The sequence below is a fragment of the Doryrhamphus excisus genome, chromosome 14 (genome assembly GCF_030265055.1).
Source record: "Doryrhamphus excisus isolate RoL2022-K1 chromosome 14, RoL_Dexc_1.0, whole genome shotgun sequence".
Lineage (NCBI taxonomy): Eukaryota > Metazoa > Chordata > Actinopteri > Syngnathiformes > Syngnathidae > Doryrhamphus > Doryrhamphus excisus.
In genome coordinates, this window is record NC_080479.1 from 12,888,535 (window position 1) to 12,916,120 (window position 27,586).

Here is a 27,586-nt window from a genome sequence, read left to right on the forward strand (position 1 = left end):
TGTAAATTGATGTGAGGTCTTTTCCTCAGTTCTGTGTCTGCACCGCCGCGTAAATGTCTTTGTTAACCTCTCTGAGGTATAAATCATGAACGTACTTTACATCTGCCACCAAGAAATGAACATTATTCATGAATTTGATAGTATTCCAGCAGCCTTACAAGCTCAGCTTTGTTGATCACAATGAATCTACAAACGCAGCAGTGTGCTTTTGTGCCCCCTTCCACCTACTTGCCATCAGCCATGCTCGGCTATTAAGAATTACCTGCTTGGTTAATAACAATTGGTCTTGACTTGACGGGAATTGAGGCAGTGCAATTAAAAAGTAATTAAATATTATCAATGTCGCAGTATGGCGAAGTGCAATATTCAAATTGTGTGAGCTGTACCTTTTTTTTTTGACAGCGTTAAAAAGTGTGACAACATATTATTATGAATTAAGCACTACAGAGATACCCGAGGCTAAAAATATTTCTATTGCTTTTGTTATAGTAAAACGGAAATTCCTCAAATTGGTCAAAACTGTTTATGTTTTCAACATATTTTTTTTTCTCAATTTAATTAGCAACAGAATTAATTGCAAAACACAGAAAAACACAATGGTGTCCAACCCTTCCCTCGAATTTAAAATAGGTTTCATAGATGAATGTTCTGGGGCCACTTATTAGCACTGATCCCTTCTGTAATTATAAGATCCATTTGTGATATTCATAATGCAACTGCAAAGCAGGCCTTCCATAATAAGGGCTGGACTGCGTGGTCCAGGTCTCTCCCAAAGGGGCCCTCAGTGGGTTGTTTGTGTTTATTTTTTTTATTGATGGTGCAATGTGGGCATTTGTCTTGCTGTGGCGAGGCGGCAGATGAAGTCGTATTTATCATAACACCGACACTTGGAGAAAGTGCAACTCATTTTTCATTTAGTTGCCTTTCCTTATTAATGTCTGACTTTTCATCAAGCGGCCTAATCACATAGAAATCTTGATATTTAATCCGTTTTCTGCTTCTGAGTTAAATGCCAGTTGCCAACTCAAGACACTCAGTGAGCCTTTTATCCATTTGTTATTACTGTCACACATAACGTAACGTAACCACTACTCATAGTCATAGTATAGTATTGCATAGTATTGACTCTCGGCGTATGAGCCTTAGTTCCATAGCAACTACTCTAAATGTATGTGCTTTAATTCCTCAGTAACTATTCTACTCATTAGTTGCTCATTATTTGTGAGTTCCTCAGTAACTACTCTAAATGTATGTGCTTCAGTTCCTCGGTAACTAATATACTCATTCGTTCTTCATCAGTTCCTCAGTAACTACTCTAATGAACTCTAATGTACGTATGTGCCTTAGTCATTAGTTCTTTAGTAACTACTCTAAATGTATGTGCCTTAGTCATCAGTTCCTTGTTAGTTCTCCAGTAGGTCTTCAGTAACTACTATAAATTTGTTTCCTCGTCATTAGTTCTTCATTAGTTCCTCAGTAACTACTCTAAATTTGTACCTTAGTTATTAGTTTGTCATTAGTTCCTCAGCAACTACTCTTAATGTATGTACCTTAGTCATTAGTTCCTTGTTAGTTCTTAATTAGTTCCTCTGTAGCTACTCTAAATTTATACCTTAGTCATTTTTTTGTGTTAGTTCATCTGTAACTACTCTAAATGTATTTGCCTTAGTCATTAGTTCTTCATTACTTAATTGGTTCCTCTGTAGCTACTCTAAAATTGTACATTGTTCATTACTTTTGTGTTCATCTGTAACTACTCTAAATGTATGTGCCTTAGTCATTAGGTCTTCAGTAACCACTCTAAATATGTGCCTTCATCATTAGTTCTTCATTAGTTCCTCGGTAACTACTGCACATTCATGTGCCTTAGTCATTAGTTCTTCATTAGTTCCTTGGTAACTACTCTAAATCTATGTGCCTTAGTCATTAGTTCTTCATTAGTTCTTAATTAGTTCCTCTGTAGCTACTCTAAATTTGTACATTTGTCATTACTTTTGTGTTAGTTCCTCTGTAACTACTCTAAATGTATGTGCCTTAGTCATTAGGTCCTCAGTAAGCACTCTAAATATGTGCCTTCATCATTAGTTCTTCATTAGTTCCTCGGTAACTACTCCACATGCATGTACCTTAGTCATTAGTTCCTCATTAGTTCCTTGGTAACTACTCTAAATCTATGTGCCTTAGTCATTAGTTTTTCATTAGTTCCTCAGTAACTACTGTAATTGGTCCCCTTTAATAAAAACACGTTCTACCGTTCTACTCACTTCCTGTCCACCTGCCTCTGTCGTCAGTCATTCCACTTGTCTTTTTGCAGCCACAATGACCAAGGCCACTTGTCCGTAACGCTGCACGGTTTGCACTTGCTTTCAAACTATGTATAAATAGAAGAACACGGGCCGCAAACAGTTTCAGGTTTGATAAATCAAATTACGGATGCAAAAAGATCACATTTGCTTCTTCTCCTCCCATTATTTTGCACATTGTGATTATTACTGTAGATGTGGATGATTGGCACCATTACCCTCATGCCAAGAAGTTTGCAGGAGAAACGACATTTATTACCGCTGCTTATTTCCCATTTGCCTAATTGACTTAAACAAATGGAATGCCAGCCAGCCTGCTGTATATGTGAGGCGTGAGCACATTAGGCATGATTTGAAATGCGAGGGCGCCCATCCCGCTAAACATTTTGTTGTAATCGTTGCTGTTGACAGTGTTCATTGCAGGCGATTATTTATGCACATATGTAAATTTTCCTATTTAAAAGGATCAATTAGAGTGACGTTTTCTTCTGTGGCAAATTAAAAGGTCTGCTGTTTTAAAGGTTAATGAATATCCTGATGCCTGTGAGCTATGCGGCTTGCATACAAGTGGAAAATTGCATGAAAAACATAAAAAAAAAGTGCATCACGCCACGCGCAAACACTGAGTGCAGTGTGTGCCACTTGCAGCAGGGCTTCCATTCCTCTAAAAGTAAATAACCTCTGACTGAGATTATAGGCTTGTCAAAGTTGCTTTATTGTGACACACTGCAGCATTCGCCCCCTTTTTCTCCATTGGTTTGATTGGAATCACTAAGGAAATATAAAGAACTGCACTCTTTATTGCCTATTACGAGCATTAATGGCTGTAGCTTATGTTGCTTTAAAGCCCCATTTGTTTTCTTATTCAATAAACGTCTCTAGTCTTGATTTCTTTTTCTTTTACTTCTCTGTAAAAGCATTTTATTTGATAATAACCATCGTCATTTTTCTAACATGTAGGCGGCATGGGCTGTGAGTTTTACATTTTTTTTTGTTTCGCTCATAAAATTTGCAACATAACACCGTGCATGAAATGGTAATTGAACCCGAGCCAGAATATAAACTAAATAATAAATAAATAAATGTGACGGAGTGTTGACAGGTCTATAAAAGCAGATCACATAAACGACAGGTTCTCGAGCGGCCTCCCCCTTTAAAGACTTGTATATTTATTGCCTCATTAAAGTGTAAAGAAAAAAAACACAACAACGCCTAAGCTGTCTCCCTGTGTAAGGTAAGGCAGAGCTGAGGTAAATATGGCCACTTTCCTACGTTCCCCTACTCGTTCGCCACAGCTTGTTTGGTAATAAGAAACAGGTCGCTCTATTGGTTTGTTTTTGTTTCTTTAGTAAGGCTGTAATTTAGGACTCATGTTCAGTGTCTCTCCACTCCAATGGCTGTGGAAGCTTAGTGGGTTCAGGCTGCGGGACATAAGCGAGAGGAGACGCCAACACGGCTCGAACAAGTTCTGCCATGTGTCATTCAGTCTTAATCAGCGTCCAATTGTTCTCCTGGGATTGACATTTTGTCATAATCACTAATAATAAAAAAAGAGAAATAATGACTTACAAAATGGTACACAGATGCTATTTGTTATAGCTTGTAGCCAACACATTTGAGGTGTTAATTAGAGCAAGCAGAAAGACATATTTGATAATTGTTTTCAGAAGGGAACCATGCTGTAGTGTGAATCTAAAACAGAGTTTATGTTATGTAATTATAGTAACTGGGTTGTTGATTTGGCTCCCTGGTTTTTAATGGGTTATCATATTGTTGTATTTTTTTGCAGTGGGGGGAAAATGGGCCCAAGAACAGGTGTAACCCTTGCAAAAAGTTTTCCCTTTCATTTCAATTGATCAGTTATAACAAGAAACAAAAACAGACATGGGTTCGAATCTCCATTTGGGCATCTCTGTGTGGAGTTTGCATGTTCTCCCCGTGCATGCGTGGGTTTTCTCCGGGTACTCCGGTTTCCTCCCACATTCCAAAAACATGCTAGGTTAATTAGCGACTCCAAATTGTCCATAGGTATGAATGTGAGTGTGAATGGTTGTTTGTCTATATGTGCCCTGTGATTGGCTGGCGACCAGTCCAGGGTGTACCCCGCCTCTCGCCTGAAGACAGCTGGGGTAGGCTCAGCACCCCCCGCAACCCTCGTGAGGAAAAAGTGGTAGAAAATGAATGAATGAATCAATGCTAACTGAGGTTATGCTAACTGAGGTTCCACAATACTTATTTACAACTTATTTCCTTAGTGGATGGAAACAGTCAAATAATACAAATGTGTGAATTGGCGACTCCAAATTGTCCATAGGTATTGATTGTGAATGTGAATTGTTGTTTGTCTATATGTGCAGTCTAGGGTGTAACCTGCCTCTCGCTCCAAAATCAGCTGGGATAGGCTCCATCATACCCGCGACCCTAGTGAGGATAAGCGGCATAGAAAATGGATGCATGGATATTATTATTCAATAATAATGTTGCTTTCATCAAATTAAAACTGTTTGAGACCTACCTTCACCGGAACAAACAGTCGCAGTTGTACACAATGCTCTGAGTGACACAGAAGGAGAGGGGAAGAACATAGTAAAACATAACAAAACATAGTACAGTCGGACAGGAAGTGACATTCTTCTGATGTTCTCCAACATAGTTTTGTTGTCCAAATCATAGTGCTTATCTATCTGTTTATTCAAACTACCTTATGTGTTCCCCCCAGAAATTGATTTGATTTATCCAAATATCTGTTTCTCCTCCACCAGCACATCATCTTCATGTTTGTACACAATGATACTACATAATTTTTTTTTAACCTATACTCATTGAATTTGGCACTAAATTGAAGCATGTACTGTAAGCGCTTGAGTGATTATGGTTCACACTTGTGGCGTGTGAGCCATTTTCAATATGATGTCTAGACTCAAACTGCATGGTGACGCAAGGGCCCCGCGCTGAGCCAAGTTTGCATCCACGCTCGCTATGCATCTGAATGAGCTTTTTATATGACATATAACCTAGTCCAGATGTGGGCAGCCATACATGCATTGGATGCAATGTGTTTCTCAGCACCGTATGCATGCTTTTGCATTTGATTTATTCCCACCATATGTATATTTGTTTTCCAAATGTGTGGTGTTGCAGTTTTACATACTGAAGTTACATACTGTATCCTGTTTTTTTCCCCCTCAAATACAATCCTGCATTTTATATTCAACCATTTTGTTTTTTCTACCGCAAATTTCAAACTGTGAAACAGTGAAGAGATAGATAGACTCTCAAAAATGGAACTAGCCTTGAGCCGGAGGATCCGATTGGCTGTATGTAAAGACACAGGACCATCGTCTATCCAAATGAAGGTTGTTGCGAGTGCCAAGCGAAGGCTAATAACCATCAGACGCCATCTTGATCTGGGAAGTTTTTCCTTCAGTGGAACAATGTAGCTTCAGTTTGTGCAGGGGCGTCAAATGGCAGCTGTTGATGTGGAGATGTTGCAGGGGGAATCTGTCATAACAGAAGGCCCTCAACCATGTGGTAATAACAAAGGACTTCTTCCTGAGGAATAACTAACCTCACTAATAATAATGCAATGTGCTCTAATAACGATTTCACATTTAAGTGTGCATGTTAAAGTTATATTTTCAATAATTCTTTTTAGTACACCCTGCCACCCTTTACTTCCTCTCTATACTTCCCTACTATGCGTACAGTGTGTGCTTATTTTGTTTTGGTGCCACTTTAACCACACCGCTGCCAGACGCTCACAAGATGGGATTATCAGGGAAAACGTTTGCGCCCGCCGCATATTTCTCACAAGGGCTCTCTCTGGCCAATTACTGTCCTGATGGAAACCAGAGATTCTCACCAATTACATGCATTTTTCCAGTCGCACACGTGGACGCTGGCCAAGGCTTAGCTATCGTACGCTGTCGGCTCTGCTTTGACTTGTCGCATATTGCGTCTTGTTATGTTTCAGCATGCTTTGCGGTGTTTCCGAATATACTGGATCCCCACACGTTCGTGAATCAGTGTTCACCATTTGTATTTTTGTACAAAAAAAAATAGCTTGTGTATTCTGCAGAAAACACATCTTGTTCAACATAATGTAAATACATGATAATACAGGTAAAATATACAGCATATATTATTGCGGTTAATTGATTCCAGACTGTGATAAGTGAACTACCACAAAATTCAATATTAATAAATGGAATATTTTCATAGGTAAAGCATAGAATCCCTTTCTAAATACAGTTTTTATTAGAGTCCTGTAGACATGAAATAACAACCCTATAGTCACTACTATTATTAACACATTATTACTATTATTATTATTAACACATTGCTCAACTGTACAGAATGTGCAGGCTACAGGATCGATGCAGGGATATAGCACATAGCAACCTACCAAGGTAACTACGGTAGTCAGCCTCTAATTTATTTGTTCTAAACTTGAATTTAGGGATGTTTGATATTGGCTTTTTTGTTGAAAACCAATATGCCGATATTGTTGAACTCTGAATTTCTGGTTTGGTAGAACTACATGCTTGAGTCGTACCTTCAGCAGTAGCCACTACAACGTCAGGAGGACGGGAGTGTACATTTTGTCGCAATGTATAACTTGAAAGAAAGGCTTCTTGGATTAAAGCATAGCAATTTGTTTCTAGCACGTAATTATACGCTTCATTATTAAAAACATGATCCGATATATATATATATGTATGTATATATATATGGTGTCTCTTTAACTAATGAATATTTCAGGGCCCCTTGTTGCTGATTTTTCCCCTGATTAATTGTTTCATTATTTGCTTAAAAATACACACGAATGCCTGACCAACAATCAGTGAATGCGAAGAGTAAACCAAAAAAGTGTTGGTTGACTAATTGAACACTTTCGCTTTATGATTACTATATGAAGAACAGCTCTCAAGGAACTCTTGTTGCTGGTATGATTCAAGAGCTCATTGGCTAATTAAATGTAGTACGTTGCTTATTATGACTTATCTTATGCTTTAATTTTGCTTTGCTGTAGATTTTGCTGTAGGTGTGTTTGAGTCCAAGTAAGAACTGGTATCATGGTTTGTTTACATCGTCCCTCTGCAGAATTGCGCTTGCAGGTACCGCAGATAATGGCTGCTAATTTCAAAATCCTGATGGGAAATGTCCCTGTGGGCCTTTTGAGTGTGTGTGCAAGAAGAAGAAAAAAACTGAGCAGTTAGTTGATTAGCCATCTTGCCTGTACGTGCACGTCTGTCTATCTGTGTGTGTTTGTGCGGGTCTCCCTCAAGTGGTTTTAACTCGGGACGGTGTGAAAAGCCCCTGTGACTCCCCACTGAGGCAGGCCACCGCTCATGGGACGACACAGGCCTCGATGTCTGCTTTAACACCTGAGAAGGGGCTCTGGGACCGGGGGCCCGTCTAAGTTGCATATGAGAGTGAAATAATGTGTATTTAATTGTATGACACTAATGGGGTATACGTCATTTGGTACTCCTGCAGAATTGAATGGGATCTAATACAAGAACTATGTCAAAATGTTATATTGATTATAATATTGGTTGTTTGCATTCATAGATTAAAACAATGCATGCAAACACGGCATCAATTTGTAGCTTTGGAAACACTCCTTGGTTGTAACATTAGGCAGTCCTTCCATAGTGCATCTTACTAAGTGGTGTTTCCGTTTTGATCCGTATGTCACACTTGTGCTATGGTTATTATCACACTCCTCTAACAAACTACAACCAATAACACACACTTGGCTCAATACATATGTAAAATAACATGTTTTATCAAATAGTTACAGTCGTCTCTTTTTTTCTTTCATTGCAGATGCATCTCAAACATGCCGGCCACATGCTTTTATGCACCCGATCAGGCATCATCATCAGGCGGCGCACACTCGCATCATTTCTGGATGAATGCTTTACTGCGGTACGTTTTTGCCATTTACTGCAGTCCCGGGTTATCCCAGTGAATTTCAATGAGTTGCTCCTCTGAATTTTTATATTATAATATTGGCTAGAATGTAATATTGGTTGATATTGATAGTGATATCCACACAGTATGCTGAGTATTTGTACGGTTGTACTTTGGATTTGACTTTATACTTATACACCCTGGATGTTTGTGCAACTTTCCAAATTGTAGTCGGCCAACATTACTTAATTTGATTCTTATTTGTGAATTAAATGTAGTACCATATTGGTAGCATTTTTTCAGGCACTTAGATTGTCTTATTCTGCATTAACAATGTTTCTTTATGAAATGCATCCAGTGCCATCACGGTAAAAGATGCATACATAATGTTGTTCATTCATTACACCAGATGTAAGAGCTGCCGCCTAGATATCAGTATTCGAAATGAAGTACTACACAATATCGGTGATAAAGCCGATATCAAGCATCTCTAATATACGTATATCTCCTAATGAAATCATTTCACATCACATGTAAAACTGCTCTCTATCCCTCTGTACCCTGCATTTCCCCGTCCATGTAGCCATCTATCCCTCCTTTCATCCGTCCTCTTTCCTTCCCTCCCTCCATTCCCTTCCTCTTTCGCTCCCTCCCTCCCCTCACGTCTCTGTCTCTTCCCCAACATGTCATTAAGTCTAACCTCTGTGGCAGCGTCAAAGCCAAGCAGGCCAGCGAAATGGGCCCATCGAGACAGAGATAGATGGGGGTGGTGGTGGTGGGGTGGTGGGGGGGTGCTTTGCAGTCCGTCCTCTTACTCTTTATGTGTGTGTGCGTGTGTGTCACGATTTTTTCGAGTGTGTTGCCTCGTGCCTTGTGTTGGTGTCTTTCCCCCCATTTCATAAACACCTTGTTGACTCTGTCATTCTCTCCGTTGTTTACTTCTCTGACCAGACATCTTGGTGTGATGTGCATAAAGTCTGCACACACACACACACACACACACACATGCACGCAGTTAAAAGCCCATAAACACTGCAGATGCATCAAAGTAGTGTTGTAGAAGGTCATAACAATGTAACAGCACCCTACAACAAACATGATAATTGATAAGCATCACACTCCCGTCCAGGAGGATGGTGTGTTTGATATTATGGGGACCTCATGCCATTCAGGACATAAATACAAGACATAAACAAATACAAAATTCTTCTCTTGTTTGGAGCAGTTAAAGCTTCTATTCCCACCCCCTTTCCCCCCCCCCATTGGAAGCCTTGAGCAGGCATGCTTCTGCAAAGCAAACAGTGCCATCTAGTGAAAGGTCTGGTCCGTCAATAAAAGCCTTCACTGTTACCTGATTTTCCAAAAAGCAGGCAAAACATTTAGAAAAAATATCGATCATACCTATTTAGTCACGCTTCACAACTTGGAGCTCACACACAACATTTTGTGAGTCTTCTGGAATGTTCTTTTTTTAATTTCCTACCTTTCCTCTCTATTTTCTGGACTTTTACCACTTCCTCCACCTCGTAAAAAGACTTAATTTACTTCTGTTTTTTTGTGTAGTCGGAAAATGTTGCAGGAAAACATTTTGTTGTCCTTGAGAAGAAAGAGTACATGCAGGAACTTGACGTACAGGTTATGTGAAAGTACAGTTAAAAAAAAAAACTTCCCTTGCCATCAATCCTCAAATGTTCTCAGTCATGAGGGATGCCCCGTGCAACATTTCCACATAGCCAGCTGCTGTTTGACGCCCCTGCACAACATGAACCTCCATTGTTCCATTGAAAGAAAAAGCTCCCCAGATCATGATGGTGCCCCCTCAACTGTGTAGTATGTGAAACATCTCAGGTGGGATCTTCTTGTCATGCCATGAGGCCTGTCAAGAATCCATTTTATTAGGTTACTTAGTTTTCTAATTGACAGTGTTATGGGGGGTAACTTCTTTTTGTTTGCCATGTAAATGTCCATGCTGGACATCTCACGTATTCTGTCCACACAATCTCTAATGGAAGGGACACACCTTGGCACTAGTTTGCTTGAGAGACTCTAAAATCTGACAGGAAAAGATTTTATTTTCATAAACCAATTTGCACTCGCTCTGTATGGCCCTGGAGCCAATGTAGTGTAGCTTCATGATGCTATCTGGGGGCTTATCAGGGGTGTGGAAAGTACTAAGCTCCAGACCAAAGACCCGCAACACTCCCCTGGCTGTTCCCACCAAGGCCAGGTTCAGCTCAACCCACAGTGGCACCACCAACCCCTCCTTAAGTCATTAAGGCCTCCTTGGGGACTGCCAGTGCTTAGCTTAATTTTGTATTGGCCCTCACACACACACATAAACCTGTATGCAGTATGTACATACTGTATTTGTCAATACACCATTTTAATACAATTTGTCTGTGTTGGTTTCTGTGTACAGTGCGACCTCGGTTTTCATTCAATGAAAACTGAGGCAATCTTTCCTACAGGGAATAATTTAAATCCCATTAGAAACCCAAAATGATAACAAAAATGCATTCTAGTTTTACATGCAGAAAACAATGTAAAATCATTATACATGATGACTGGAGGGCGGCACGGTGGTCGAGTGGTTAGCGCGCAGACCTCACAGCTAGGAGACCAGGGTTCATTTCCACCCTCGGCCATCTCTGTGTGGAGTTTGCATGTTCTCCCCGTGCATGCGTGGGTTTTCTCCGGGTACTCCGCTTTCCTCCCACATTCCAAAAACATGTGGACAACAACGGAGACAGCTGTGATAGGCTCCAGCACCCCCGCGACCCTTGTGAGGAAAAGCGGGAGAAAATGTATGAATGAATGCATGATGACTGGATGGAACATATTGTTGGCACTCACAACTTCCTTTGGCCCCGTGGCGGGTTACTAAGCAGTTGCACAGACAGACGGTGAATCAGCGTAGCGTGTTTTACAGTACAGGGCAAACAGACTACTTTGTTACGTGCAATAGTGTACGAAAAGCGAGGCAGTTTCTGAAAAGCGAGGCAACTGAAGACAAAAGTTTCATCGGAAACCCAATCATCTGATATACGAAGTTTGACTGTACTATGTGTAGCGTGTATTGCTGAGTGTGTATGCTGTGTAACATGCCTGTTAACAATATTGTCTGGAGAGCCTGTTTTCACATGAGATAGATTTCCATGCCCCTCCCCCCCAAAAAAATGCATTGTAATTATCCTTCAGCTTATGCTCACTGGGGTCGGTTATGCTGGAGCTGTCTTTGGGTGAGAGGCGAGGTACACCTGGACTGGTCGCCAGCCAATCACAGGACACATAGAGACAAACAACCATTCACACTCCCATTTAAATTCAAGGCCTGTGGGCCAGATGTGGCCCACAACATCATTTTATGTGACCCGCAAAAGCTTTGGAATAATGTGTGTCAATCATGCACGTCAAATTTTTCCTTCGTGCCTGAAAACCGAATGTAGTTCTTCTAAACGTCAATCTTATCTGATAATTCAACAACATATTCCACTTGAAGGTCTGCTCGTCACCTTGACTTTCTTACGTCACTTCTTATTTCAAAACAGAGTTTGACACCTCTGATGTCCAGTATGTGAATAAGAGTAAACTGAGCCTCCAAGCGGGTTAATAGCTCAAGTCAATGACGACTTTGTCACAACCTTAGTCTGCTGCTTATAGAATAAGGCGGGTCTAACAAAGCGGACTCCTCCACCGTAAGCCACCCTAGAGTCAACCTGCTCATTGTTACGCCAACAAAAGCTCAGCACTTAAGTTACTGCATTACTCAAGAGTCCCCTCAAAGGGGCTCATCTCTGGACTTTCTGGCTTTGAAGAGTCAGTGTCATCTACAGTCATGGGCAAAAATATTGGCACATCATTGTTTTGGGCCATGACTGTATAAATGAGGCTGTTTTGGTTGTTTTCCATACAGGCATGGCCAAAATCATTGGCACTATTTTTGGCTGTAACTGTAGTTTGTGATATAAAGACAAACATGATGTCATGTTGCATTTATTATGAAAATAATATCCCATCGCCCTCGTGCTCCCTCACCTCTAGTGTGCTCCAAAACGTTGTAGCCCCAGCCTGGGATTGTTATTCCTGGGCAAGGGGATACTTTAATAGCCTTCTCTGCTGCCCTCGATTGACGATGTGACAGATAATAGCTCGAATATTCTACTGAGGAAAAATGGAAGGGGTTTGTGTTCCCCATTCTCTCAGTTTGGGGAAGTCAAGTACCGTCATATAGCGATCTGATGAAAAGATTCAGAAAGACTGAATAGGTTCCATTCCTAGTATTGGATGTCTTTGTTTTGCTTGGATGGCGGTGTAAACGACTCCTTTAGATCAGTTGGCTCACTGGGTCATAAGTGAAAGTCGTTTCACATTGAGGGCAGGGAAATGTCTTCAATCATGAAGTCACCACAGACTGACGATGTGCAAAGGTTATACAATGACCAGAGATTTTACACTGGCCAAACACTTATTTAAAGCTATTTTCCAACACCCATTTACTTTTCCTTAAGCCAAGTCTGCTCACGCAACACTTCCTCATAAATATCGATATGGTACACCAATTGGATCTGTTCTGTGCTTCGTCATATTGAGAGGTGTTTCTAATGTTTTGGTTACTTCAATTAGCTTAGTGTAAATCTATGTATATGTGCTCTGTGATTGGCTGGATGTACACCTCTCAGCTGTGATAGGCTCCAGCTCACTCGTGACCCTAACGAGGACAAGCGGTCTAGAAGATGAATGGAACTAGTGAAGTAGCGCAAAAATCCATACCAAAGTCACATTTCCATAGCATATAACTTACAAAGAGACTTTCTTCCCAGAAATCCCTGCCTTACCTCTCCTTGACATGCACTTGAAGTCTTAAAGAAAACACTCAAATCCATAGCATTAAAGGTTTTTCACTGCAGCCGCTAGAGTTGACAGTCAGTAGGGCTTTGGCGGGCTGTTTGGTCTGAGCCCATTTGGTCCGTTCCCCATGGTGTGTTCCAACGCTCCAGTGAGGCCCTGGCCTGGACGTACTGGATCAGTCTGGGGCCAAAGGGGAGAAAGCAAAGGGACCCAAGTCTACACAGACGCCAGTCCCACCACAATGAGCCACTTTAGGCCCTTGTGGTTAAGCCTCAGAGGCTGTCGGCCAGCTAGCCGCAGCTCCCTCCATCTTCTGCTTGTTCTCTCGACTCCCCTCTCTGATTTTTTTTCTTTCCTTTTTTTGTACCATTTTGACTTTGTATTTTGTCTCCCTTTAATACTCCTTGCCAAGAGTCATCAGTCATTGGGCAGGATGGGAGAAGTGGAAGTGAATGTGGGGGGTGGGGGGGGGGGGGGGGGGGGAATAGGGGGAAAAAGAAACCTCAGAGTTAATTCTGACAGATGGACCTGTTCTGGAGAACCCCCACCCCTCTCTCTCTCTCTCTCTCACACACACACACACATATATATATATATATATATATATATATATATATATATATATATATATATATATATATATATTGTGCACTCCCCAATTCCCTCCCCCAGTGTCAAAAGGTCAGGACTTGGGGGACCAGACAAAGCAACAGGTACCTCAGGTGGAGGGAAGTTTTTTTCTTTCTAAAATCTAAGAATCTATTCTCATTTAAAAACGTTGATTGGTTTGAAACTTCTCAAACACAAAATGAAGCATTTAGAAGCTAGAACAGTGGTTTCCAAAGGTTCTGTGTGTTTTAAAGGTATAAAAACAGATAAAAAGAGGCAGCTAAGACTGCACCTAATGGGATGCACCGGTCTCACTTTACAATAAGGTACTAAAAAATACAGTGGTTACTGAGGAACTAAGGCACATACATTTTGACTAGTTACTGAAGGACTAAAGAAGAACTAATGAGTAGATGGGTTACTGAGGAACTAAGGCAGACACATTTAGAGTAGTTACGAACAAACCAATGCTAAACTTATGAGGAACTAATGACTAAGGCACATATAATTTAGAGTAGTTACTGATGAACTAATGAAGAACTAACAATGAACTAATGACTGAGGCACATACATCAAGAGGAGTTACTGAGGAACTAAGGACTAAGGCACATATATTTAGAGTAGTTGCTGAGGAACAAATGAAGAACCAATGGGGAGAGTAGTTACTGAGGAACTAAGGCACATGCATTTAGAGTAGTTACTGAAGGACAAAATAAGAACTAATGAGTAGAGGAGTTACTGAGGAACTAAGGAAGATTAATTTAGAGTAGTTATTGAGGAACTAATGATGAACTAATGAGGCACTAACGACTAAGGCACATGCATTTAAGAGTAGTTACCAAGTTACAAATTAAGAACTGATGAGGAACTAATGGCAAAGACACATACATTTAGAGTAGTTACCAAGGAACTAATGAGGAACTAAGACACATGCATTTAGAGTAGTTACTGAAGGACGAAATAAGAACTAATGAGTAGAGGAGTTACTGAGGAAGTAAGGAAAATTCGTTTAGAGTAGTTACTGAGGAACTAATGAAGAACTAATGAGGCACTAACGACTAAGGCACATGCATTTAAGAGTAGTTACAGAGGAAGTAAATAAGAACTAATGAGGAACTACTGACTAAGACACATACATTTAGAGTAGTTATCAAGGAACTAATGAGGAACTAATGACTAAGGGACATACATTTAGAGTAGTTACAGAGGAACTAGTGATGGACTAATGAGGAACTAATGACTAAGGCACATACATTTAGAGTTGTTACTGAGGAACTAATGAGGAGAGTAGTTACTGAGAAACCAAGGCACATACATTTAGAGTAGTTACTGATGAACTAATGAAGAACTAATGAGTAGAGGAGTTACTGAGGAACTAAGGAAGGTTAATTTAGAGTAGTTATTGAGATTGGTTCTTCATTAACGACTGTAGTTTTGTCTACATTATTGTAAAGTGTTCCTATTCCGCCATGTGAAAAAAGCTCCAAAAACCGCCAACCAGGCTGTATTTACATAATGACATATTATCTGCATATTACCAAAGCTTCAGCTTCTTCTTTACATACGTGTGTCTTCTGTGGGTTCCTTCCACAACACGTGTCTGTTTTTATGCTAACCTTTCTGTGTGAACACCAACACTCCTCGCTGCCTCTCAGTCTTGCGTCAATGGCAGGGGGTAAAGTTCACGGGCCATTGGTTCCCTGCATACCTTCATCCCAACAGCCTACCTGCCCCTCATCCTGTGTTCCTCACAAGACAAGGTTGTGAGAGGGAGAACAATGGCCCCTCTATTGCCCTCTCCTTAGCCTGGAGGAGCAACAGTTTGTCCTCTGCTTAAAGAGAAATGCTCCCACTCTTTCTTCTTCCCGCTATCTTTCCCGTCGTCCCTCATCCGTCTGTCTCTGGACATACTTATGGAGATTCTTTTGTACCTGTTTGAGTGATCAGAAGAGTCAGAGTGGGGGCGAGGGGGGAGGAAGGGGAAGCTTGGGTCGCCCACCTTGTGATGGACTCCCCACTAGTCTTTCCTACTCCTCCTCTTCCTCCCTTGTCATCCTCCTTCTATCTCAAGGGAGACAGTGTAATAAGGAGGTATGGTTTTGCCATCCCTTCTTCTCTCTCTAATTAAGTCTGTCGCCTTGGGTTGCTTTATGTTTGTGTCCGTCTGACACGTGGCTAAAAACGCTTTGACGTCTTTCTTAACGTAAATCCCTCACACATAGCCACTTCATCCTCTTAAAGGGTCACTTTACTCTTTCTCCACAGTCTAGTCTTCAGTTGTTTTCGACACGAAAAAAGGGGTGGCCTGACATAGTGCACATGCATTAAATATGCACAAATATTAAATCACGCTGAGCAAGTGATGAAACGTATATGGGTTTTTGTCCTTGTGTTGGAGTCTTGACCGGAGTCTTGACCTGAGGTCTTTTGAGGTATGGGTAATGTCTTGTATGACATTTTCCTCCGGATTTTAGTCCATCTTGGAATCAGCGACTGTCGAGGTTCCACTACAATGAACTCCAAGGTACCCCAAAATGTACTTTTTCCCCTGAGAACTTTTCAAGTGATTCATTCATTCATTCATTCATTCATTTTCTACCGTTTTTTTCCTCACGAGGGTCGCGGGGGGTGCTGGAGCCTATCCCAGCTGTCTTCGGGCAAGAGGCGGGGTACACCCTGGACTGGTCGCCAGCCAATCACAGGGATATATAGTCAAACAACCATTCACACTCACATTCATACCTATGGACAATTTGGAGTTGCCAATTAACCTAGCATGTTTTTGGAATGTGGGAGGAATCCGGAGTACCGGAGGAAACCCACGCATGCACGGGGAGAACATGCAAATTCCTATAAACTATGGTATTTACTGTACACATGCAAAGGACTCATCTCAGTACAGCTCTTATCCTCGCCATTAGAACCTTCCACATTCTGTGGTGCCAAAGTGCTCACCACTGAAGCGCTGATGCTTTTTGGCATATCACAGCAACTACAGCATTACCATGGTTACCGGGTCATGCTGGAGTACTGTGCAGGCACAAGGCGGTGCACGGTATTAGCCAAAAATTCAAGCAAATGTGTGAAAATAAGACTCAAGTAGGTTCTCCGATTTTTCAAAGAAGAAGAAGAAAGGCTTGGTGGTGACAGAAGACAAAAGGGGAGGCATGAGAAGAAAAGTGTCAGGTGGGCAGGAGGGCTTACTTCACCTCCGTGGTGACCTGTTTCCTTTTGAAGTGATTACCTGGCTGCTTGGGGACTTTCTGCACAGGACAACGAACACCGCATACTTTAAGGCCTGTGTCACCATGTGCTGATGTCTAGACTTATACACACTCGTGCACCCATATGCAGGCGACGACTTGGGCTTGCAGGTAGACACATACCATAAAGTCCCTAATGAATACCTGCTCGCTCGTCCAGAATTGGGGGGGGGGGGGGGGGGGGGGGGGTTGGTGTGTCTGCGTCTTTATTGTTCAGGAGAACTGAAAGAACAGCTTTTATGAATCAATGGCGACCCCCACCCTTCCACCTTAAAAAAAAAATCAAGGTTTTGATTGACAGTGCAGATCTCCCGGGAGGAAAGTTGAACGCTTGAGTTTCTGTCGGAAACACAAAAGGGCGCTCAGATTAGAAAGACCTCAGTGACACACAGGAAGAAAAGTCTGGCTCCGGAGAGATGGCCAGACTGCTCCCAGGAGTGCCAAACAGCAGTTATGTAACATAAGCTGGAACGCCTTCACTGTCAGGAAAGAGGAAAGAATGTGGAAGCAGCATCAAGGATTCACATTTTTCCTTTCGGGCTCACATCATTGCTGGATATGCTCTACATGCACCTTATGGCAATTTCAATGTTTTAATATGATATGACGGCGGCACGGCGGTTGAGTGGTTAGCGCGCAGACCTCACAGCTAGGAGACCAGGGTTCAATTCCACCCTCGACCATCTCTGTGTGGAGTTTGCATGTTCTCCCCATGCATGCGTGGGTTTTCTCCGGGTACTTCGGTTTCCTCCCACATTCCAAAAACATGCTAGGTTAATTGGTGACTCCAAATTGTCCATAGCTATGAATGTGAGTGTGAATGGTTGTTTGTCTATATGTGCCCTGTGATTGGCTGGCGACCAGTCCAGGATGTACCCCGCCTCTCGCCCAAAGACAGCACCCCCGCGACCCTCGTGAGGAAAAAGCGGTAGAAAATGAATGAATGAATGAATATGATATGACAGTACTTCAGTCTGGTGTACTTCATGGTGCATTCAAAGGATGCCACTGCATCACCTGTCAGTCAAACAGTGTACTTATAGGTACATACTTGCAATTAACAAACCATGTTCTCCGGAGGAAGGACGGCATACTTCAACATATTATTGCTATGTGTTAATTTAACAATTTAACAGGACACAAACTTTCTGTAAACATATAGAATATTCATCTTATAAAATGACAAAAAAATGCTTTATTTGAGATAAGAAATTGAATCTATTCATTCATTTTCTACCTCTTATCCTCACAAGGGTCGCAGGGGGTGCTGGAGCCTATCCCAGCTGTCTTCGGGCGAGAGGCGGGGTACACCCTGGACTGGTCGCCAGCCAATCACAGGGCACATATAGACAAACAACCATTCACACTCACATTCATACCTATGGACAATTTGGAGTCGCCAATTAACCTAGCATGTTTTTGGAATGTGGGAGGAAACCGGAGTACCCGGAGAAAACCCACGCATGCACGGGGAGAACATGCAAACTCCATACACAGATGGCCGAGGGTGGAATTGAATTCGGGTCTCCTACCTGTGAGGCCTGCACGCTGGTTTGATACCAGACAAACCATGTGATGATCTTATTATTACATACAATTTAATCATGAGCTTATTATCACGTACTATTTAATCAAAAGACCATTTTGTTTCCAGAAAACTTTCAGTTTATTACATGAATTATATCTAAACAGTGTAAACACAATAATTGCAAAAATATTTCGACAATAATATTTTATCAACAGTCTTATCTTATCAATGTCTGTCCTCCTCATTAATGGTGATAAAATGTTCCATTTCTAATATTCTGTTTGCTATTTTCCCTATTTGTCTTTCGCCGGGAGTGTCAACCGCTGACATGTTGACATGTTGACAGAGCACAGACGGCAACAAAACAAACGCTGTGTGTTCACGCTTGTGCGCTGTTCTCTGATTGGTTGTTTCAGGGGCACGATACCAGAGCAGCGCTCTCTGAGTGGACAGCTGATACTGGACATGGTAAAACTCTATATTTTATCAGTATCACTGCCCTGGGCTTTGACACAGTATCATTTCGGCCTTTTCCTGTATCATTCATGGACGGTTTCTAGGGTACAGGGCCAATTAATACTGTAGTATGTGATAATATAGGATACACTGGTGTGCAGTGATATCAACACTTTTCCATCCTCAGCGTCTGCAGTAATGCGGTTGCTGTAGCGGACCATCGTGGTGAAAAGAGTGGATGGATGATTGCATGGTACTAGCTCTCACTGTGTTTGGCGAAAAAAACAAATTTAAATGGTACACTTCCTATTCTTACAAGGAACATAAAGAGGACACCTGCAGCTCATAGCACTCAATACTGTTTTGGACTCAATATCATCATTTCCTGGAACTCTAGTAAACATTCTCTATGTTGGAAAGAAGAAAGTGTTTGTGTACCTAATGTGTCCACCTTGACTCACTTAGTTTCAAATAGATAAGACCCCAAGCTGTGTTTTTTTTTTTTACTGTGTTGTGTTTATTTGTATCCAGCTTCTAATTAAGCTCTGAAGAAATGTTTTGGTTGCTTTTATACTTTTTCCTACTCTGGGAATCCAGCCCTCTTTTATTTCCTCTCCTTACACCTTTTCTTTCTCCTCTTCCATGCTGATGTTGCCTCGCTCCACATCAGTCGACTTCATCAACGTCTTGCAGGGTCGAACACACGCAGCTTCATGTGGAGTCAGTAGAAGTGTGTAGTGTGTGTGTGTGTGTGTGTGTGTGTGTGTGTGAGAGAGAGAGAGAGAGAGTGGGGGGACCGCAGCACTCTTTTTTTTTTTTTCTAATCATATCGTCGTTTTCCTAATGATAGGTCTGGTGCCACAGCTACTGGGTGTGGCGCCGGAGCGAGCCTTAAAGCTCATACATGCAAGGCAATGTGTCAGTACGTCAACGTCATGTATGCATGCATGTTCATCCAAATGGATTTATGTCCCAAATGTGCAAAACATCTCCCGTTCAGAAGTATTGATACCCTGGTTTATGACACAAGTCAATAATCAATGGCATAGACATTAGTAGTTAGTAGGTAGTTGACTACCAGGTTATGGTGTGTTTCTATTCGGACTTTGGCTCATTCCTCCTTTGAAATTCTTTCCAGGTCCTTCAGATTGGATGGATTTCTTGCACTGATCTTCACCTTGAGTTCCCGTCAAGGTTCGGCTTTGGCTTGGCTACTCCAAAACATTGATTGTATTGTCCTCAAACCACTTTTTTGGAGGTATTTTTGGGGTCCTTATGTTGTTGGGGCATCCAAGTTTCGTAGCAGACTGTTGGGATGTTCTGCCTGGAGGATCCCGATGTACCGTTCCTTCCGCACGATGCCGTTCACTTTAACGAGGTTCCTGTCTAGCTCGCCGAGATATTTACCTCGTCCAGGTATTTTTTTGAGTCCAGACGAACTCTCGTGCCCTATTCAATATCCTCTGAGTGTCTGTCTTGAGATACAGGTTCCCTTGTCACTGAGACAATGCACGTTATACAGGGGTCAATGGTGGTGACCCGTACAAATTTTCTTGCCTGCCCGGCCGAGACTTTAGTCTTCCTTCCGGGGTCTTTTCAGGTTCTTCACTGTCTGAAATTCTTTAAACTCCTTAATGATGCCATGGACTGTAGCCGTATGGACCTGAAATGCTTGGATATTGCTTTGGAGCCCAAACCTTCCTTGTGTGCATCCACAGTATCCTCACTCAGTTCTTTCTTCTTGACTATTGTGGAGAATCCTGCGATAACTAGGAACTGACAGTGACCTCACCAATACTTCTCAATTTATAGGGTCCAAGGAACTTGGATTTGTTGCCCAACATTTCAGGGACCAACAGGACACATCTTGGGAGTGGCAAAATACATGAACAATGAAAAACAGATGACTTTGTACTTGAAGAAGGGTATGAATACTTTTGTAAATAGAAATGTTATCATCCGCATCAACCCAAATCAAATGTGATTTGGATTGTTGCATAACAACTATGTATGTCTAACTGAGTCTAGGTGTATTCCTAACATCCATGCCCAATTGTAGAAAATCATTGAACATTACTAGATTTTGATTTTTCAAAGGGGTATGAATACTCCAATAACTCCCACTACTGTGAAAGCTAACCAAAGTCATCCGCTGTCCGAACTCCACAAGTCACAATGAGTCAGTGATGCCTCCTCTCTTCATGGAGTCTTCTCTTCAGAGCTCACAGTGGTGTAATGATGCTTTAGGCGAAAGTACACAGACACATCTGAGTGACGCCCTGTCTGACAGTCAAACACACACACACACACACACACACACACACATGCCATGTCACGGTTTGTTGATGGAATGTACAGAGATTGCACTGAAAACAGCCTAAGCGCTACAAACTGTGCAGGTTTTTCTCATGATGCTCATGCATGACAGACATGCAGTCTAACAGAGTGAACAGACCAGCATTTTTTCCAGCTAAAATGTCCCCATGATAACATTGGATGTGAAAACATACACACACCTGCATACTTAATACCAGGTATTTGGTGCCTGGGCCTTCAGCAGACACTGTGAGAGCCAGTATCATCAAAAATATGTATATATAATATTAATTGTCTAATAACTTATAATATTAATTTATTTTTAAATTTTATGAATTTCCCGGACGCCTCCCTGGTGAGGTGTTCCGGGCATGCCCAGCCGGGAAAAGGCCCCAGGGCAGACCTAGGACACACTGGTGGGACTATGTCCCACAGCTGGCCTGGGAACGCCTTGGCGTCCTCCCGGTGGAGCTGGAGGAGGTGGCCGGGGACCATGCAGTCTTAGTCTTCCCGACTAAGACTGCTGCCCCCGCGGCCCGGACCTGGATAAGCGGAGGAAAATGGATGGATTTTATTAATTTATCTAATAACTTGACAAAAATATGTTTTCTCTAAATCACATCCACACACCAGAAATATATTTTTTCTCCTCAGTCAGCCATTGTGGGTGTAACTTGGCTTGTTAAAGGTTCGTTCTCATCAACCAATCGGAGGATGGGCAAAATGCTGATTTCGAATCAGCATCACGCAAATCGGAAATCTGATCGCCCCATTGCTAATAGTATATATGTGACATGGGCCAGCACCTTTGATTGTGAAGGCTCTGGGCATTACATTGATATGGCAACATATAGAGGCTGAAATCTGATTGGAAAAAAATATAAAAAATCAATACAATGTTATCTGAGCCACACAAACACATTGTGAGTGGTTGTTTCAGCCAAATGAAAGGAAGTCTTTGAGTCCAGTCTTTTTTTGATACACATGATTCCATTGGGGGCGGCATGGTGATCGAGTGGTTAGCACGCAGACCTCACAGCTTGGAGACCAGGGTTCAATTCCACCCTCGGCCATCTCTGTGTGGAGTTTGCATGTTCTCCCCGTGCATGCGTGGGTTTTCTCCGGGTAATTGGTGAATTGGTAATTGAATTGGTCTAAATTGTCCATAGGTATGAATGTGAGTGTGAATGGTTGTTTGTCTATATGTGCCCTGTGATTGGCTGGCCACCAGTCCAGGGTGTACCCCAACTCTCGCCCAAAGACAGCTGGGATAGGCTCCAGCACCCCCGCGACCCTCACGAGGAAAAAGCGGTAGAAAATGAATGAATGAATGATTCCATTGGCCCATTCAGGTGACCTTATGAGATATGTTTAAACACAATATATACACAATATACCTTGTGAGAAATAGCTTGTTAGACATTCCTTGTGGATCAGAACCAGAACAGAAGCATAGTGAGAGGATAAATGGAGAGGAGAGGAGTGTGGATAGATGGATTTTTCCTCTCCCACCGCACCCCCCCCACACCCCCACTGCCCTTGTGAGATGCAGTGACAGCTCCTTTCATCCTGGCTGAGGCCCCTGTGTTAATGCTGGCTGGCACCGCACTCTGCCTGCCACTTTACCTGACACACATATACACACGTAGAAGTGTGTTAGTCCAGCCGCTATACATGGAATCTGTTTGGATCCTTTTGCTAGCTGTGAAAGCTTTGGACCACAGTGTCAGGCTCGGAGCCAGCCAATAGTTGAGACAACTCATTCAGGAGATGCGATTTAGGATTAACGCTGTGTTTTTTTTGTGTAATTTGACCCCCATAGCTATTGTATACCCTAGCTTCTAGCTATTGTATACCCTAGCCTCTAGCTATTGTATACCCTAGCTTCTAGCTATTGTATACCCTAGCTTCTAGCTATTGTATACCCTAGCTTCTAGCTATTGTATACCCTAGCTTCTAGCTATTGTATACCCTAGCTTCTAGCTATTGTATACCCTAGCTTCTAGCTATTGTATACCCTAGCTTCTAGCTATTGTATACCCTAGATCAGGGGTGCTCACACTTTTTCAGCATGCGAGCTACTTTTAAAATGACCGAGTCAAAATGATCTACCCACTACAAAAATGCAAAACATCTATTTATTTTCAAATGTATTGAGGATTATTTGTACGTACAACGTATGTCGATGTACCTTACATAACCAAATGAGCCAATATTGCAAAACACACATAATTAACTATTAAATTTTTTTGTAATTACCTGAGTTTACTTTGATGACTTGCACTGAATTGAACCAGCCAGGGATGCATAGTCCGGACAGTAGCTGCTGATAGCCAGCCTCAAGCACACTTCCAAATGTTTATCAGTCATGGATAATATCCGTATCACAATATCCGTATAATATTCCATATCCGTATGGAAGTGATATGTTTTTTGCCTTTTTACTTGGTCCAGCTCCTTCACTCATTTTAGTGACCATAAACTTTAGCGAGGGCTTTAAAATCTCGCAATTCGCCGACTAGCTTAGCACTTTGCATCGTTGTTTACGCATGAGCGGTGACCTAAAGGTCAAAATTCAGTTGTCATCTGATTGGTTGTCCTGTATGTCAATCAAGCAACGGGGATGGATCATAAGTTCTGCTGCACTTAGAGACGTTGTTTGATTTGATTGGTCACCCAAAGGGCAACATTCAGTTGTCATCTGAATGGCTGCCCTGTATATCAATCAAGTGACGGCATTGATGCTGGGATGATATTTTTTTAATGTCACGCCGCGATCGACCAGCAATCGACCAGTACCACCTCCGCGATCGACCGGTAGCTCGCGATCGACTTAATGAGCACCCCTGCCCTAGATTCTAGCTATTGTATACCCTAGCTTCTCGCTATTGTATACCCTAGCTTCTAGCTATTGTATACCCTAGCTTCTAGCTATTGTATACCCTAGCTTCTAGCTATTGTATACCCTAGCTTCTAGCTATTGTATACCCTAGTTTCTAGCTATTGTATACCCTAGCTTCTAGCTATTGTATACCCTAGCTTCTAGCTATTGTATACCCTAGCTTCTAGCTATTGTATACCCTAGCTTCTAGCTATTGTATACCCTAGCTTCTAGCTATTGTATACCCTAGCTTCTAGCTATTGTATACCCTAGCTCCTAGCTATTGTATACCCTAGCTTCTAGCTATTGTATACCCTAGCTTCTAGCCATTGTATACCCTAGCTTCTAGCCATTGTATACCCTAGCTTCTAGCTATTGTATACCCTAGCTTCTAGCTATTGTATACCCTAGCTTCTTGCTATTGTATACCCTAGCTTCTTGCTATTGTATACCCTAGCGTCTTGCTTTGCAGCTGGAAGGAGTTCAATTAACATGCGTGATGATGGTGATGACACAAACACCAACTATTGTTATTCAATTTGGAAACTTCCTGTACTTTGTCAAAGTTATCCCTCACTTTATTGCTGGTTTTCAAAAATGTATTAATTCATGGTAAAATGCATATAAGTTACATCACATGTGATTGGGTTGAGTTGTGGCTGATAGCAGCTCCTGTGTTTCAACACCTGTTAAAAAAGTGACATTTTGCACTGTTGGATATTAAGGAGGTTGTAAGCAGAGCTTGGGAATAAGTTTTTTTTTTTAAAATGTTGAGTAAGTTGAATAAGCAATTTATCGCAAACCACCATTCTAGTGAAATAGGCTGCTCATCCCGCTGATCAACAGTTTGAGACCATAGCTCAGAAAAACTTTGAGATTAGTTTTCTTACTTTTTCATATTTAGACTTAGCATTCATTTTGATCAAATGATCTGAGAAACATTGTGCTTGTGTGCATGAGGTGCTTCCCGTTGCAGGTTTCCAAGCATCACCTTGCCTTGTAATTACCTGGGAATCATCAGAGAGCAGCCGACGCTGTCACTCCATAATAACCACCTTCAGCTCTGTTGAACTCAACCTCTTCTTGTTTAAACTTCTCCTCTGTCTGCTTTGGTCCCACTTACCAAATCTCATTAGCTGTCTCATTTTGACCCGTCTTCCCCCCTCTGACATTTGACCATGCAGCCGCAATTCAGCTTCCCAACTCTTATTTATAATCGGATGGCAGAATCTCTCGTTGAATATTCTGGACTCCTTTTGTATCAAGCTGAATTATATTGTGTAATTGTTGACATTAATAATCAATTAATGGTATCTCATATAACATACACACTAGTAAATATACACACAAATGTCATAGGATGCTATGCATTGGGATGTAAACTAAATATTATTTCAATTTGTGCACACCATGATACAAAATACACGTGGCATTTCCATTTGGTGATGTAATGACCTCAATGACGTCTGTTGCCTATATTAGTCTCACGCTTGGATCGTTGTGGTTCCGCACAAGCCATTTGTTTTTCTTTTTCCTATTCTCAGGTTATCTGTGTGTGTGTTTGTTTTTTTTAGGCCTAATTGCCAGCTCATCTCTCCAAACAGTGCTGTTGTTTGTTCACAACAGTGTCTCCGGTCCATTTAGCATCCAGGGGAAGCGGGCCAGCGCTGCTGGAGGCCAGCAGCAATAGCCTCTTAACGCGTGTGCTATTAGCCAGCGTGTAATCAACTGGGTTATTTCCATAAAACAAGTCATAAAGAGTTAGCCGTGAAAGTCTCTTGTCTGGCCCGCATGGATGCCAAAGTCTGTTAAAAAAGCAACCACACACGGCAAGATAGTTATGATCCTACTTCCTCACTTTTCTAATGGCACAAAAATGCAGCAGGGTCCAAATAATGAATCCGAATCAGCAGGCAAACAATAACAGAAACATAAGTGGGATCCTTCTGGGTTATCATATATGTGGATTATTTTTAAAAACATTTTATCACCAGTCCAAAGCACGTTTTTTTTCATTGGCACAATCTAAAAGTATCATTTAAATTAAAATTTTAATTATTAGAAGACAATTTACAAGAAGAGAGATGGAAAAGTTGAAGAATAGAGAAAAAAACAACAACAAAAGGAATGTGAAAAAACAGCTGTAATTTTATGAAAATGAAGTCAAAATATTAAGGGAAAAATATTGTATTCTATCAAGAATTTTCATCCGTAAAATAAACCTGTAATTTTGAAAAAAATGTCATTTTATTAGCATCATATTAATTATTAACTAAAACTGGTTTTTAAAGTCATAAGAAAAACAAACCAAATTAGTTTTTTAAGAGAAAGTTGGAATTGTTGGGGAAAAGAAAAAAACAACAGCAAAAATGGGAAAAACAGCTGTAATTTTATAAAAAAAGAAGTAAATTTTTCTTATTCTAACAAGAAAAAAGTAGCAATTTTACAAAAATAAATCTCTAATATTATGAAAAGTCATAATATTATGAGAAGAAAATTTACAAAGAGAAATAGTTAGAAAATAAAAAAAACAACAGCATAATTGGGAAAAACAACTGTAATTTCTTTTTAAAAGAAGCAAAAATATGAAAATAAAAATGGACTCTAATAAGAAAAAAAGCAATTTTATGAACATAAACCCGTAGTATTATGAAAACAAATTTATTAACACTGAATTAAAATATTAAAGATGTTTTTAAAGTCATAATATAAGAAACAAACAAAACAAAATAAAGTTGTTGTTTTTTTAATTAGCTTGGAGAAAAGTAAATGGCACTATGGGAATAAAGTCATAATATTACATATACAACATAAAGATTATTTATGAAGAAAGCTGCAATATTTGGAAAATTTAAAAATAGCAAAAATGGGGGACAAAAAGTCCATACTAATGATATACTTTTTCACCTGTATCACAAAGCAGAGATGCAGTACTTGTGTTGCAAGTGTCCCTTGCATACTTTCATTTTTCATTTTTTGTGGGGCCCGCTCACAAAAACATATTCACCACTATGCCGATGTACTGACTTTATTGCATATCAAGAAACAAAAGACGTCATAAATAAACATGATCACTACCATTCTATTTAATATTGTTTGTGTGTGTTTGGAGCTCTGAAATAGTTAGGACCAATGTTGCTACGCTACCTTTTCCTTAATAGCAACTTATATGAAAGACGCCATTGTGGGGGCAACATGATGACAGAGGACAAGATCTAACAGGGATAATGATGTACATCGCAGCAAACAAAGGTGGGGCAGAATTGGTTTGGTTGTCCCGTTCCTTCTTTTTGCTCACAGTGACAGTCGCTGTTGGCGAGCACTCGCTGTAAGAAAAGGTGAGAATAGTTCAGACAGACGACACGGGAAGAGAGTCCAAAAGACATTTGGTAAAAATGCTGAAACATCGCAAGCGTGAGCTTCCACAGTGTTGTCAGATTCATTCGTCTCGTCACGAATGCAG

General features: G+C 41.1%; 1 long non-coding RNA gene across 2 annotated transcripts in view; it reads left to right on the top strand.

The window, feature by feature from the left end:
* The window catches only part of LOC131102298 (uncharacterized), an 83,950-nt gene that overhangs the window by 11,537 nt on the left and 44,827 nt on the right, over window positions 1–27,586 (top strand). For both annotated transcript variants that reach the window (XR_009119421.1, XR_009119420.1), the window contains exon 2: window positions 8,136–8,237. This is a non-coding gene — a long non-coding RNA (uncharacterized LOC131102298). The remainder of the gene's footprint in view (window positions 1–8,135; window positions 8,238–27,586) is intronic.